This window comes from Canis aureus, chromosome 25 (assembly GCF_053574225.1).
Source record: "Canis aureus isolate CA01 chromosome 25, VMU_Caureus_v.1.0, whole genome shotgun sequence".
Classification (NCBI taxonomy): domain Eukaryota; kingdom Metazoa; phylum Chordata; class Mammalia; order Carnivora; family Canidae; genus Canis; species Canis aureus.
This window is the reverse complement of record NC_135635.1, coordinates 45,326,892-45,343,579: the sequence shown is the minus strand read 5'-3', so window position 1 is coordinate 45,343,579 and position 16,688 is coordinate 45,326,892. Positions and strand designations below refer to the sequence as shown.

The 16,688-nt window shown below is 44.1% G+C and overlaps 1 protein-coding gene across 40 annotated transcripts in view; it reads right to left on the bottom strand.

Annotated features, from left to right (window-relative positions):
* CACNA1C (calcium voltage-gated channel subunit alpha1 C) overlaps positions 1 to 16,688 on the bottom strand; it is a 746,135-nt gene that overhangs the window by 482,792 nt on the left and 246,655 nt on the right. The window lies entirely within an intron of this gene.

Sequence of the window (16,688 nt, the reverse complement as noted above, 5' to 3'; positions counted from 1 at the left end):
CTGTAATCATGTTATTTATAATATAAGCCACTACCCACACCTACATCCCCATTTTACTGCTTTATTTTTCTCCACACACTTGTCACCACCCAACATCATGTGTTTTACTTATTTAATTTATTTATTGTCTCGCCCTAGTATAACCTATGGGCAGGGAGAGCTGTTTTATATACTGCTAAATCCCTAGTATTCAGAACAGGTATTCAACAAATACTTGTTGAATAAAGGAAAGAAGGAACTGAAAAATCTCTATACATATATATACAAACACATGTGCTTATATTCCTACGCATGCATATTACAGCTACTACTTCCTGAGCTCCGACTACATCCCGGGTACTGGATGAGGCCTGCAAGGAAGCACATGCACTTTGCACAAGTATCTAATTAATGCTTTCAATGAGCCTGCAAGAAAAAATATACTTATGTACATTATAAAGATTAGGAAACTGAACTTGCCTAAGTAGTCAGCAAGGAAAAGAAAGCTGGATATGGTCTCCAGAACTCCAAATCCCATGCTCCTTCTACTAGGCAACACTGTGTCTCAGTACTCGTGTCCCTTAAAACTCTTGCCCATTAATGATAATTGGCCAGTACATCTGCTGTATTTCCCACCAGATGGAGCCTCCTGGAGGTCCTGGCAGTGTCTTCCCCTCTGTTTCCCCAGGACCTGCTCATATAGTATAGTTCCTGGTGCATAGTCAGTCTCCATTACGCACTGTTAGAAATGTTAATTTTCCCTCTACCTGAGCTGACAGATCGTCAAGCACTTATTCCTCTTTCCTCGGCAACTAGGGCACATCTGACTCAAGTCAGAAGAGGGAGAAGCATCCTGCTGCATTTATCTTCAAGAAAGAAGAAAATCTCAGACAGGCGAAGAGCAGCACTGCTCGCACCAGGCAGCCACGTGCCCCCTCAACTCCCCCCCCGGCCCCCGCCCAGGGGACCCTGCTGACACAACCACAAAGGTGAGAAGATGGAAGGAGTGCAGCTGGGGGAGAGCTGAAAACTAACCTGGAAAGGCTCAAAATCTTGACTGTGCTTCCCCCCTTTTTAATCTCCCTTACCCCCCAAATACATAACCACACCCCTCTATTTTTACACGCAGCATGCCAACCAGATTCTTAGTGAACTGGAACTCACACTTAACTCCTGTACTGTTTTACCTTCACCACTAGCTAAGGCAGAGTGGGGGAAAACACGAGGACCACTTTACCAGTGTAGGCTGGGAGAGAGTAGAGCACAGTAGTTCACATCATGGACTCTGGAGTGGGACAGACTTGAGTCCACGCCTTGGGCAAGTAGGTTCTCTCCTCAGCTTCTATTTCCTCTGTAAGATATAGACTGAGCAGCCTCTACTTTTATAGAGGTGCTGTATTAAGTAAAAGAGTCTATTTGTGTCAAGTGCTTAACACAGTGCCTACTACACAGTAAGTGCTCACTGTTTGTATTTAAAAAAAAAAAAAAAACTGACCTGAATATTACATTAGAGGACAGCTCCCTGTATAGGGTGTTGGAAAGACATCTCAGGGCCAGGGACAGAGTTCCTGCAAGCCACCTGAGTTCTGCAGCAAAATGCAAGCCTAAATGTCATTTACACCCTATTCAAATGTGTCCAAGAAGCCTGGAAACTCTTCCTCTACCACTTCTGTACCCAGACAGCAACCTGCCACATGGGGACATTGGACAGATGACCCAGAACAGAGAGCCTGGGAAGAGACTGCATCACTATCGCCAAAGCAGAGTAGTTTTTTAACACCTGAGGGAATTTAAAGTCAGATTTTAAAAAATAGGGGCACCTGAGTGGCTCAGTTGCTTAAGCATCGGACTCTTGATTTCGGGTCAGGTCATGATCTCAGGGTCATGAGACTGAGCCCCACATCAGGCTCAGTGCTGGGTATGGATCCTGCTAAGGATTCTCTCTCTCTCCCTCTCTCTCAGCCCCTCCCCGCCCACTGTTGCACTCTCTTGCTCTCTCTAAAAAAAAAAGAAAGAAAATTACTGTATTTCTTCAATTTGAAAGAATCATAGATTTTTAAGACCGACATTATTTTACAGACCAATAAGAAAGAAAAAATGCTGCCCACTAAACCACAACATACCATCCATTATAAAATGCATGCCAATTTTAGAGGAATTGAAATTTAAGGAGAATGTATTCATTTGAATCAATGAAATATAGTATACCAAAGCAGAAAGAAATTGACACTATGTGTACTGTCAGGTAGGAGTGATAGCTGATGTTTAAATAACCGTGGGCTCCCGCTGCCTCATCAGTACACTGTCCACTGTCCTTAAATGGAAAGCTGGATGAAGATGCCTCATGGCTTCTTCAGGAGGGAAGGTGGGAAGTGTTGTAGAAATGCAGTGACTCTCCCCAAGCTGAGCATAGCCAGGGACTCCGTGTGGCCTTCTTACAACAGCACAGCACCATTATCTTCATTTTACAGACTCAGGAAGATTGAGTAACTTGCCAAAGATTAGCTGAAAGTGGAGCTGGGATTCCAATTCGGGTCCGTCCGACCACAAAGCCCAGTGTGCACATCGCTAGACTGTACCACCTGTCTGGGAGATTCCTCTAGCTGGACAGAGTCTCCAATTAGCCTGACAGCTTGAAATGCTAATGTCCTCAGGAAAAACTGATACTAAGGTACAAGAATCATTTTCCCAGAAAGGTGGTCTTAGAGAGAGGGAGAGGGGCACTGGAAGGAGGTCCTAGGCAAACTCGGGGAGATAGAACTTCAGAGGCGAGGGTGACTAGCTAAAAAGAGGAGGCCAGGGCCCAAGGGAAAACCCAGTGGCCCACCCAGAAGTTCTGGAGTGAACACTTAGCTATGATCCCCTCTTTCCACAGGGGCCACAGTGTCAGCAGCAAGGACAGCTACATGTTTAAGCCCCAGACAAGGTTAACATCTTCCACCTGCTCAAGAGTCCAGGTGTCGCTTGTTCAGATTTACTGCTTACACAATGCATTCGTTAGAAAAGAATTTGCACTACAATAGGCTGTTTTTCAAGGGTCCTCCTAGTGCCAATAGAATACTTGAAACTTTTGCTGAAAAACAACAGGGAGAGAACCTGAGAACTAAAGGAAGATGGGAGTCAAGCTCCATGTATTTAATAGCTCTGATGACCCAAACTCAGTGAAGGACAAGTTCCGAGCTTGCTCGCTTCCATTTTGAATCTCCTTGGAGGAAACAAAGACATGTGTAATTATTAATAGCAGCAAGTCAGGTATTAGCCATACTGTGTGCTTTGGGGACAAATAGCAATTTTAAAATGTGAGATATTGAGAGGAAATACAAATATCTATATGGGGCTTAAAATCTTTGTGCAGAAAATCTGTCATTGACAGGTGGTCTTTAAATGCAAGTGGCTTTAGAGGGCTGATGACCTTCCAGAGAGAAAGACAAGGTGTTCAGAACAAATGCAGAGTTCAAAGACTCGGCTTCCATCTTAGATCTACCCTGGTTGTGTGACCCTGGCCAACTCATTCAACTTCTGAGTTTCCCCAAGTGTACAGTGGCAGTCATCAGTATCGGTCCTGCCTACCATGAGAGCTAACTTTTGGTATCAAAGATCATACCAGTCAAAGAATGCTGTAAACTATGAAGAAAAACACAAATAGCAGCTAATTAAATTAATTTTGACAGGTCTTACTACCCCCTCTAAGAAGAAAACCGCACACGTGCATGCACGCACGTGCACGTGTGTGTGTATGTGTGTGTATAAGCTACACACCTGGGGGGTTGGCTTCTTTAAGCAGCAGCCAGGGATTTAGTGAGTAACCTAGATATCATTGGAGAAGTAAATGGCATTCTCTCTGAGGCCAACCTTTCAAAGTGTTTAATTGATGGAGAAGTGAGATGTTATATAGGCTTGTGAAAAGTTCCTCAAGATGATTCGTACTCAGATGATTCGGTGGTTGCTCTTGTATAGCTGCCTTGCTCCTAGGGCCTTACCATGTCCAGCTTGATTTGGATCTCATTCTCATGAAGACCTACAATGCAATGACCACAATGTTCAGAAAGTGAAAGGATTGTTGCCTACTACCCTAGAACACCCTCTCTAAAGCATACACCTTTCTTCCTTCAGGATTGTAAGCCTTAATATGAGTCTCAGTTGCACTGGGGAAGAAGAAACAGTGATAGAAACCTTAACACCCAGAATCTCAAACCAAATTATCCAGAGAATTGCCTCTGTAGCCCCACCTCCACCTCTTACTGAGGCTCCCTCGCTCAGGTCCAAGGGATAACATCTGGCAATTTTATTTACAGAAAACAAGGTTCCCATAGGACTCAGTTTCAGAGAGGTAAGAACTTCCCATTTCATCTGTAGATTTTTGATGTGAGCTCTGTCTTAATAACCAGATTTCTTCTCTTTCAGTTCTTGTTAATTATTTATGCTACTGTTGTTTGTATCTTAAAACACAAAGATAGTATTTGAAGTATTGTTCTCCTTAGCTGCCTAGTTTCTGCCTTTTTAAGAAGATATTAGAATATAATCTAGCAGGCAAGGCAGGAATCTAGTCTTTATAATTCTCTTTGTGCAACACTACGTTAAGTGCTGAATAAATACTTTTTAATGATGCAGCAGCTGGAAGGGTTCCACACATTATCTTATTCATATTGAAGATATCCTGGCAAAGTGAACAATGTCTCACAGATGGAGAAACAAAAAGCAGAGAGGTGAGGTGACTTGTACAAGAGAAGGAAGCATATCAGAAAGGGAGGCCTGACAATCTGCACATTCTTCCATTTGGGGTGCTATTGGTCATTCATCTCAAAAAGCCACAACCTTAAAAATAAAAAGTTCTCCACTCCTACAAAATTTGGGCATGACCAAAAGCACTTTATAAATTTGATAGAAAAAAAAGAGCCCTCATCATTGATTGGCTCAGGGACACATCGTCCCTTTCAACCAAACATCAGAAGATTACTCTGTAAGCAAAAATACATTATCATCCCCATGTGCCAACAGCAGCAGTGGCATAGTGGTATGTACATGTGACCTCCTATCTCTGGACCCCAAGATGCTTTAGATTTAATTATCTCCAACATCTCCCTATTTGCTTATACGAAAGAAGCCAAGTTGCCTTTTCTTCATCAGGAAATCAATACCAAGTTATGCTGCTGCCCAAGATCCCAAAGTGAACCAACAAAAGATCTTGACCTCCAAAGTCATCTTCTAACACAAGATTCTATCCTTCCCTTAATATTAAAATACAATGTACCTGACCATCCCTGCTACTGCCATGAAGTGTCAGAACAGGTGTCTGGGAAGTTGAGAGCTCACCATGAAGGGAGGATGGGAAAGGCACTTCATTCTCTTTTCGACTTAAGTTTAAGAGAATGCTTGGATAACCAAGTTTAGGTGCTTGGCCAGGTGGATGAGAAGTGCAGGAGAGAGTTCTAGAATAAAAATGTGTGACCCATTTACATACTGAAGGAGACTGGAAATCACACTTTTTCATCTAGGTCTCTTGAGACCAACCATGTTTATTATAATAAAAATTCCATTTCCAAGGTCTGAACGCCATTGTGAAGGAGAATTACAAAGTGAAACTAACCAGGAGCATGGGGTCAGTTGCAAGAATCAACCAGCAGACAACAGGTTCAGTTTTTAATCCAACAACCAAGGCCAGCTGGCAATGAACTCTCACCTCTCTACCTGTCACAGTCCCTAACATTTGTAAGGCCCATCTCGAACATTACATTCAAATTGCTTTTCTCCCGATATCTCCCAAATGCAGTATTCCCTCCCTTCTTAAAGCCTTCAGAGGATTTTATGTGTACATCTTTTATGGGATGCATCACAATCTGAAAGGAGTTGTAGATACCTGTAAAGTAACCCAGAATGTACTTATGTATTATTTTGTATTCAACATTATTTATTGAGTTCTTGCTATAGGCTTTATCTAAACTCTTTAATAATACACAGAAGTTTCTTAAGGTATGGAAGCACAATTTATTCTTTTTTTTTTTTTTTTTTTTTTTTTACCTGACTAGCGACTAATACAGAACAGGCCTGTATTAATATATGTGGGGTAAAACTGAATTCAAAACCATCGGTAGTGTTGGAAAAACAACTCAGTAGAGAGGCAGGATAATAGGGGAGTTCAGATTGTGAACCTTGGAGTCAGACAGGCCTGAGTCCAAATCCTAGATTAGTAACTTCTTAGCTTTGTGACCTTGGACAAGTTACTTAACCTCGTTTCCTTATCTGTGAAAAGCAACCAGCAATACTTACCTCCCAGAATTAATGCAAAGGCTGGACAAGATGGTGTACGTAAAGCAGTTGGCACAGTACCCAGCCCAGTTGTCACTGTGGCTATTATACTTCCTGTATAATTCAACAAATGGATGGTAGGATTATCTACCACAGGAAGGGTGATGAATGTTAAGTCCAAAGGAACTGCACTATTGGCACACCTAGTTGGCAGCTCTCGGGGTCCCTGTTCAAAATGGCAAGGCTAGGATTCTTAGAGTCAGAAGGCATTGCTGGGCACCAGTATTCCTTCCAATATAGCCATTCAGCCCAGGAGCAGCTCATCCTTGACCATAACTGGTGTGTGCTATATTTTACACACCTCAGTGAGGCTGGGAATCCCCAAAGAAATCAACCTCAGAGATTGGTCAGGCCTGGCTGCTTCATTTCCCTTTTTCCAGAAATCCCAAGCTGAAAATAGAGGTTCAAACCCTGATAGTATCAGGGACACATTTTCCATACAGCTTCTCTTTGGAGAGGTAAGAAGAGGTGACTCTCCAATGGGACACCGTGATGTGGACAACACCATCTTGTACACTGTGAGTCCTGCAGAGCAAGGCAGGATGGCCCCTCGCCTTGACCAGTTTAAGAATTTAAAAATCACATGCCTGTGAGTTGTTCATCAGTGTTTCCATGCATACCCATGCCATTACATAAGGACCATGACATTTCAGATCCCGGTGTCTAGGGTCCATTAAAAAGTAAATATCTCCTTTTAAATGGAGAAGCAGTGCATTTCTCCTTCATCCTTATTCTGACGGGTGCCTCCCTCCATTCAACTTTGCAGGTTCATTTCCAATAGGTTTATGTAACAAAACAGCTGAGTGATATATCAGAGGAGCTCTGGGTGTGGCTGTTGCTTAGATGGCATTGCATTTAGAGATTTCCAGTGAATGAGAAAGCACTCCATTTCAGAGCTGCCCACCTCTCGGGACAAGCTAATTGTACCTTAAGTTCAGAATGTCCACTTTTTCCAGGGCATGGGATCAGAAGTGAGCTGGCCTAATACTTAGTCAAAATGTGGCCCTTCATTGCACAAGATGTGCACTACAGTCCTCCACAAATGACCCATCCCCAAATATATTTGTGCCAACAATCAAGTCTGTGTGTGAAGTCTTGGACCCTAGAATATTAATATTTACATTGTGTTTTTCCTCCTAGAAAATATTTTCTCATCTCTGTCACTTAATCCTTGAAACAACTCCATGAAAACATTATTACTGCTTTCATTATTACTATGGTCCATTTTCCATTTGCAAATCAAAAAAGCAAAGCGTCTGTGTGTTAGAGGCTAAGTGTAGTGCCCATCCGCAGCAGAGCTGGAAATCTGACTCCATTTTACTGACTCAAACCCAATGTTTTTCTAAACCCAAACTTTCTGAAGAGAAATATCACCCTCTGAGTACTAGGGTATTTGATCTCACTGATTTATTCACTATTGTGTGTAATCAGACATAGTAAGACCAACCATCACTTTCTAAAATAACACTTGTTTTTCAATTTTAATTTCAAAATGTTTATCATAGACAATTGTTAAGAATCACAAATATTCAGAAAATAAATCATTTGTCATTTCATTCCCTGGAAGTGGCTTGTCATTAACCCTCTGATGTACATCCTCTTAGACCTCTCAAGATATGGTATATCCTATCTACACCTATATGAGATATAAATAGAGTTTATATGTTTTATGAAATTAAGGTCATATTATGGATACTATTCTATGTTTTTCCATTTAGTTCTCCATCAACATCTTCCCATGCCATTAAATATCCTTCCACCTTATCACTTGAATAGCTACATGGTGTTCCATCACATGGATGCATCCTAATGTAGCCAACTAATCCCCTAGAGACTGAAGAATAAGGGAGAACAATTCAATTATTTCAGGTTTGACTCTATTATGAATAGATGACAGTGAAATACTTGTAAATAGTCTTTGTGTGTATTTCTGATTATGTCCATTGGATAAAATCCTCTAAAATTCTTGGACCAAAAGGAATGAAGATTTTAAGGCTCTTGAATATTTTGAACAAACTGCTTCCAAAGTGAGTATAACCATTTCCACTGCCCAGCAGCTCTGCCTCCAAAACATGTCCCATTCATCCCAATGGGCAAATCATGTCCATCTACCTCACCTCTCCTGCTGGTACTAGGTACCAGCTTCCAGCCCTCCCAACTGGTCTCTTATACCCACCCCCATCCCCCACCAAGTCTATTTTCCAATCTACAGGAAGGTAATCTTTCAAAAACAATAAACACGTTACCCTCCCTGCTGTCATGATCTAGTCCCTGCCTACCCCTCCAACCTCCTCACTCATCACTGTCCTGGTCATTCACTGTGTGCCAGATTTGCTCTTCTGTTCCAGACACACACACCAAGCCTGGCCTGCCTCCTTTGTACTTGCTGTTCCCAGGACGCTTCTTCTGTTTCTTTGCAAGCCTAGCTCCTTTTGTTATCATGGCCCCAGGGGGGTCTTCCCTGGCCACTGATTTAGGTAACTCACTCCCTATCGTCATGCTATCCTGTCACTTTGCTTTGTGTCTCTTAGATTCCTTTTTCACAGCACCAATCATAACAGGAAGACTTCTTATTGATTTGCTTACTACTCTATGTTCTGTCTCCTTCTCCCCTTCCCCTCCCCCACCACGCACAGAAAATGTAAACTCTCTTGCTCACCACTGCACCACCAATGCCCATCCACATGCCCAAACATCAGATGTTCTCAGTAAATACTTGCTGAGTAAATGAATGCACAGAAAAAAGTAGTTTTAGTATGACCCTAACCAAGCATAATATTAGAGCTAAATATAATGATATAATGTAAAACATTATCACCTGGTGTCTTCCAGAAACAGGGGGAAAAGCCAAGAGATGCCATAAATGATGGCAAGTCAAGACTGATGGATAACTCAGGCTGTGATGGCTCACCTGCATCACACAGATCCAGCAGAATCTAACCAGAAATTGAAACCGAAAACTGCATCCTTTAAAACTAATCTCAAAAAGAAAATGGAAATTTACCATAAGAAATTACAACATATAAGAAAACACCTGAAAGTGTATTATTCTCTCACATTATAGAGATATTTAAATTGTCTAGTTTAACCATTTACATCGACATGGATGGAACTGGAGGGTATGATGCTGAGTGAAATAAGTTGGTCGGAGAAAGACAATTATCACATGGTTTCACTCATATGAGAAATATAAGAAATAGTAAAAGGGACGATAAGAAAGGGTCCCTTAATTAGAAAGGGGAAAAATTAGGGAAAATTTAGAAAGGAAGACAAAGGGTAGCAGAAGGGGAGGTGGGTGGGAGGTTGGGGTGATGGTGACGGGCACTAGGAGGGCACTTGATGGGATGAGCATGGGGTGTTATACTATATGTTGGCAAATTGAATTTAAATTTTAAAAAAGTTCTTAACACAAGAAAAATTAATAAATTGTCTAGTAAGCTACAGATAGGGTGATACAACTTGTTTTCATAATTTGAAGACGCGACATGTTATTAGAAACAAAAAAATGGAAAGCCTAGAGGTGAGACCTCTAGATTACAACAGCAGCTATGGCTATGCTGGTGAGGCTCGCAGCCACACCAGCACTGCTGCCTCCTGGGTGGACAGAGGCAAGGCTTGTGCCAACCGCCTTGTGCTGAGCCCCCACCAGGGAGCCAGCACTTCACCTGGCACTTGACATGTGTAACCACACTGCAGCCTCCCGACGACTCTCCGAGGCACTGCTATGCCCACTCTGACGGATCAGAACCTGGGCTCCCCTGAGATCACAGAACTGATTGCATCACGATTCTGGCAGGTACCTATCCGACACATGCTTTTTCCAAAATGGTTCAGCTCACCCACAGCACAGTTTCAGAAATGGGGTGCCCAGATTCCCCTCGCCCTTTCCACCAGCAACTGCTGACTTGGGATGCAGGAGGCAAAGAGTCATTTCCTTCCACCTCTGAAGAGCAGGAAGCCCTTTCTACAGTCGCGAACCGCTTTCCCTGGATGTTTCTCTGTCAATGTCACCGTCTGGAGTTCATCCAGTGTCAGAGTCCTCGTCAAGGATAGCCACTCTCCTGGGCTCCCCTTGGCCCTGGGTCAGCAGGCCACACAGCGTGTCTTTCCTCTCCCTCCCAGGGCTCTGGGTCCGACAGCACCTCTGAAAATCCTTTTTGGATATAATCAAGCCCTCCGTGTGTGTGAAAGGAAATGTTTCCAGGGTTTCAGGTGCTCCAAAGAGAAATCCCCACAGTCATTGTAAAAGATTTGTTTCTTTCTCTAATCTGAATCATCATGAAGGAATAAAGCCAAGCCAATTTCAGGGAAGAAGGCTGGAGCCTTCCCTCTGGAAGTCTGATGGGAAACTCGGTGTGAGTACTTCCACTTACAACTCCAGAGAGCGGCACAATCTTGAAATACTTGATTCTGGGTGTTTTTTTTTTTTTTTTTTCCAATAAATGAACAACCACAACAAAATGCTTAGTTCCTAGTTGGTCTGATAAAATAGTAAGAAAAGAGTTTCCTGAATTGAGTAGTCAGCCCTGTTTGCTGGTCTCCCTGCCTCAGCGAGGCCCTCTGATGGGAGATAAAATGAGGGCAGGAGAGGGAGGAGAGCTTCTTCTGACATCACACCAAGAGAAGAGTAGAGCTAGGATACAGACACGTGGAAGCTGTAAGGGACAGGCACAACGTGAAAAGTAAAGCAGTTCTGTGGGCTCTTTCCCTAATTCTCTGCGTAGCCCACAGAGGCACGTGAGCAATCTTCTATTGAGAAGTGTCCAAACCACGGTGCTCTCGGTGATCACAGAGGGCACAGCAATTCTGCAAAGAAGACTCCACCAGGCGGACTTTGAAAACAAATAGACACATATTTGCTGAGTTGGTTTAATCTGGCACAGGCTTACACTCAACCTTTACTCCCATATGTCAAGCACACAAATGCACATCACCAATTTTACCACTGACAGCTTCCCTCCCATGCCGAGAGTCTTGTTTTCCTTGAAAGGCAATTCCCAGAATGAAATATGGAGAGGTACATAACTCATCCAACGACTTTCAGGCTGCTAGACACTGACTAGTCAACCCATGGTCAGTAGCCACTGGATGATTAAAAACCAGTGATCAGATTCCTCTATGTGCAACCTACAGCTGATAAGAGAACCTCTCTGCCCCTCCTTTTTTTTCTGTTATAACAAAACAGATCTTCTTAAATATATTTCACATATTGCAGTAGCCTGGACATCAAATGTTTCCCAGAGTGAAATTAAATATAGCATTTTATTTGGAACAAGCCAGCCTAACTCGATTTTCCCCTTCCAGCATCGCCACATAGAGACCTTCCATTTGGCAGCTGAAAGATGTGCTCAGCTCTGAGCTGGACTTAGAACTTCCTTCCACAGTCTTACAATCCATCTGTTTCCTCTGCCCTAGTTCAAGAGCTTCAGAAGTCATGGAGGGGGCTGTCTGGTCCTCTGCCCCCGGGGGCCTGTCTTGAAGGTAAAATATCTTTCTCTTCTCAGTAGAGCCTCTCTAGGCTCCTTGTGACCACCATCCTGAACCACTGGAAACAACTTCCTAGAAAAGGCAAATGCCATGGAGCAGTCTGTCCTGGACAGAGGGAGTGGCTCACCTCTAGGATGTGGCTACACATTGCTCATTACTGCATGTTGCTCATGCTGACCCTCAAATGAGGGCAGGAGAACTAAGCAAATGTTACTACATGCCCACGGATGACTGTGCATCAGGAATATAAAGGTTATGAAGAAGCAACGACTGTCAGCACAGGTGGGATGAGGGGCAACCTTGAGACCCCAGACCCAACATGCTCACTTTACAGATGCAGCCACTAGACCCAGAGAGGACATGGCACTCTTAAGGATCCCAGCAGCAGGCAGTAGCCCCTGTGGCTTCCAATATCTTGGGTCAAGGCTTGCCCAGGAACCTCGGGGAAGTTTAGGGGAGGACAAGCACCCAGGAGATGCCTCTAACGAGTGCGTTGTCAGCAGAGGCCTATGGTGAATTTTCGACGACAGCTGTCATTTCCTGGGGCCTGACAGGGTACCTGGCAACTCTTTAATTCCAAAAACAGCTGTGGCACAAAGAGATGTAAGCTCAGAATCAGGCCCCAGGCCCATGAACATCAAAGCTACAAGGTGAATCCAGTTTGTTTCTAACTCTGAACTCAACTATGCCATTTTGCCTCCCTATCCTATGACCTCCCTTAGCCCTCCCCAAAACAGAGCCATATCTAAGAAGCCAGATCAGGTCCAAATGAAAACCCTTGCTGCAAAGCTGTCTATCAAGTAAGATCCAAAGTGTGTGTGTGTGTGTGTGTGTGTGTGTGTGTGCATGTGCTCATCTACACACATGCAGGAAAAAGGACACATCTAAATACCAAGTGATTCCTAATTTTCTTCTTTATAAATTTCTGTTTTTCCAAAATATTAAAACAAACTGTTCTTACTAATCTGAAATTGAATTTTTAAAATTGTGGCCAAATACACAGAACATAAAATTTACCATCTTTACCATTTCCGAGTGTACAGTTCAGAGGCATTAGAGTACATTCTCATTACTGTGCCACCATCACCACCACCATCCCTCTTGAGAATATTTTTCATTTGGCAAGACAGAAACTCCATACCCATTCAACAATCGCTGCCCAGTTCTCTTCCCCAGCCCCTGAAAACCACCATTCTGCTTCCTGTCTCTAGATGCTCCATATAAGTGGAATCATATAGTATTTTTCCTTTTATGTCTGGGCTTATATCACCCCATGTAATGTCCTTGAGGTTCCTCTATGCCATAGTCTGTGTACACTCTCCTTCCTTTTTCCTGCACGTACATATACCATTCAACTGTCCACGGACACTTGCGTTGCTTCCACCATTGCTTTTTAGATTTATTTATTAGAGAGAGAGAGAGAGAGCATAAGTGAAGGGAGGGGCAGAAGGAGAGAAAGAATCACGGGCAGACTCCACACCCGGCAAAGAGCCCGATGCAGGACTCAATCCCAGGACTGAGATCACAACCTAGGCCAAAACCAAGAGTCAGACACTCAGCTGGGTCACCCAGGTGCCCCTTCTCCTGCTTTTGACTATTGTGAAGAATGCTATGAATATAGGTGTACAAATAACTTTTTTAAGCACCCAAACTTCTTAAATCCTGAAGGATATTTTCAGAATATGCTACTGTAGATTAAATATCAGGTTATGTCCTCTATTGGTCCCAGCCTGGGAAACAGAGCAAATTCTATGCTGTGGTCTGTACATTTTGCCTTCTGTCTCTAAACACCTTTAGAGTGGTTCTAAACCATTGGTTTAAAATGGTTTTCAACCCTGGCTATACATTAGAATCACCAGGGGTGCTTTTTGAAAATACTGATGTTCAGGCCCAGCTGAAGACATCTGAATCAGTCTCTGGGTTAGGCAGAGGATTTTTTTTTTTAAAGCTTCCCCTCTCCCCAGTTATTCTGCACGAGTGAGAATCGCTGCTATAAACCCTTTTCTTTGGGGGCCACTTCTCTTTATTTACAAAATCTCTGCCCTGCAAATAACTCCCTCTCTCCCAACAAAAGTGAAAGGGATTTGCTGGCCAGTCAACTACCCTAGTTGTTTGCCTGATTACATCTCAAGGAGAGACCCTCGATGCACAGCACTGCCTCCTCCCGTGAAAGCCTTTTATCTCTAATTGTGCGATAAGAGCCTGCCTCTTTCTTGGAAAGGAATGCCAACATGTATAAGCAGGTAAGAAGGTATTTCTGGGCTTACTCAGTCCTTACGGGAATTATAACCTAGTCCTTTTAAGGCAGCAGGGACAGGAAGAGAGAGAGACAAGGTGTGGTCCCAGGCCACATAAGGGCCAGATGGTGGACCTGTGGTTCCAGGTCCCAGGCCTGGAAGGAAGCTCCTGAGGAGGCTGGTTTCCTGGACTCGCTGGAGGAGATAGAGGACCTAGGCCATGCTCACATTCCTCTGACCCTAAAACACCCCCAGGGCCCTGGCCTCCCCCATTCTCACCCAGGACTCCCAGGTATATCCTCTGCTGTGTCCTGAGGACAGCCAGTGTGGCTTTGTCCGGTTCTATATTTGGCCACTTCCCCTCTGTAACCAGCACGCTAGAAGGCACCTCTGTGCTCTTGTGCTCTCTGATCACTCAGTTCTTGACAACAGAGGCTGTTGCTGTAAAGGGGGGCATCGTGACTTCCCCAACAAGATGAGTTCTAAACATCGCTGTCGGAAGCTTCACAACCAAAGGTGGACATGAGAGTGGCCATGGCAGGACATCCCCTAGAACGGTTTCTCTCTCTGCTGCTCCCCTCCAGAGCTTTCCTCTCCCAGCGAGCAGACCTGCGGCTCCAAGGCCCTTCACCACTCCGTGGGGCTCCTCCGCCTTTTTTGGGGAGAACCCTCCAATCAGGATATTGGAGGACATCCATGCTGCCATCACAGCAGCAGCTTCCTGCTGCCAAGGACTGCTCCACTGGAGACCCGGGAACGGGGCCCTTTCCTCTGCCCTGGCCTCCTCTGGAGCCTGCATGTAAAAGGTGGGGACATGTCTGGACGCCAATGGGCAGGTCAATTCTGTTGGGGGGGAGGAGGCTGCTCCTCCATCTACATGAAATGCTAACATAACAGAATGCCAAACAGTGCTGGAAGACAGGAATGACAGCAGGAGTTCAGAGGACAGATGAGTGTGAGCTGGAGAAGCCAGGGTGCTGCAGAGAGGCCACAGAGCACGGGGATTAGGGGGATGGAGATGCCGCAGCCAGGCCTCACAGGAAGGGAGAAGGTACTGTGCCCCAGGGGACAGGGCCCACCTGGGTGTGGCCAGGAGGAGCCAGCCCACCTCTAAACTCTCCTCTGCCCTCTCAGGCATGCTGGCCCCTCAACGTCATGAGCAGTAAGGTTAGCGGAGTACTTGGCCCAAGAGATAACCAGAATCCATCCTAAGAAGTGTGCAAGCTCATGCACGGGAACAGAGAGGAAGTGTGGAGGGGTAAGGAACACAGAGACCAAGGCTCTGAATAAAGCCACAGAACACCTACAAATAGCAGACTGAAGCAGAAGCTGGGGAACGTACACGGCTTGTCTCTGACATATCTCGGACCAGGGAGCCCAGAGTATGAATATGTCTATCTTGTGCAGCAAATCGTGGTGGGGCACCTACTGAGCATTAGCACTGATGAACTCCTAAACTGCCTCCATGTTTTCATGCCTCCTTCCTCCTGACTTCCCACTCAGAAGGTGCTCAGCTCCAGACCCAGAGGACACACTCCTCTGCAACATCAGGAAGGGACAGGAGGGGGGACACCAAACATTAATTGATCACCTCCTCAGTACCTCCTTTAGGTGGAGGTGAGATGGTTCTGCACGTTTTATGGGCAAAGAAACAGAAGCAGAGAATAGCAGAAATGGTGTTCAAATGAACCTCACTCATCAATAAATTATATTTGCTAACCAGAAGTGTCTGCCCGAGGATTAAGCCAGGCCTGCAGGAGTAGGGAAAGTGAGCCGGGCAGGAGGACTATTTAGTGGTGCCATCACTCAATTAAAGTGTATTGGTCACTGGGAGGGAGCTAACTCCTGAAGCCCTGGCCTGTGGTTGAGATCCATTTTTGAGCATATTTACATAAGAGAAGGAGCACAGTGTAACCAAAAGGGCATAAGGATGTGGACACATATGGATGGGTCTAGGTTCATTTTTAGCTCTGTAACTTTGGATTTCAGCTTTGTAACTGAGAAAAAAATAACTAAAGGAGTCAAAAGAATCCTGGTATTGTTATCCTGGTGATGCTCAACAATAGAAAACTATTAACTTTCTTAAGCTTCTATAACAATTATTCACAAATATATTTACCTAGAATAAAAACCCAATAAAACTTTTGAGTTGTCTGTTGAAACTGGCTGAGGTCACTTATTGATCGTGTACTGATACGGAGCAATTTCCCAGGTACAGATAAGTTGGGGGGAAAGCAATACAGGGCAGAATGTGTAAGTGTTCCTGTCAGGGGTGAAGAAGTCAGTATACATCTGTATGTTCTCTGATGTGGAGGTCCCCTTGCAGGGACAGGTCCTGGAGGTGAGGAGCAAGGACAAGAGAAACTTTTCACAGTTATACCCTTTTGTGGATTTTTTATCTTGTACTACATGATTCTGCTACCTTTTAAAAAACACATAGAAGGCACGTGATGAGATGAGCACTGGTGTTATATGTTGGCAAACTGAATTTAAAAAAAGAAAAGAAGAGAAAGAGGGAAAAATAAATACTAAAAAAAGAAAGAGAATATAGAAACATGATTAACTTGGAAATGCAGTTCACTATAAACTGCACCTAGGCAAACAAATGGTTAATTTAAAACACTGTCATTTGCCTTATAAATGTGGCCCTTGTGGGGATGGTCAGTTGGAAGTCTGACC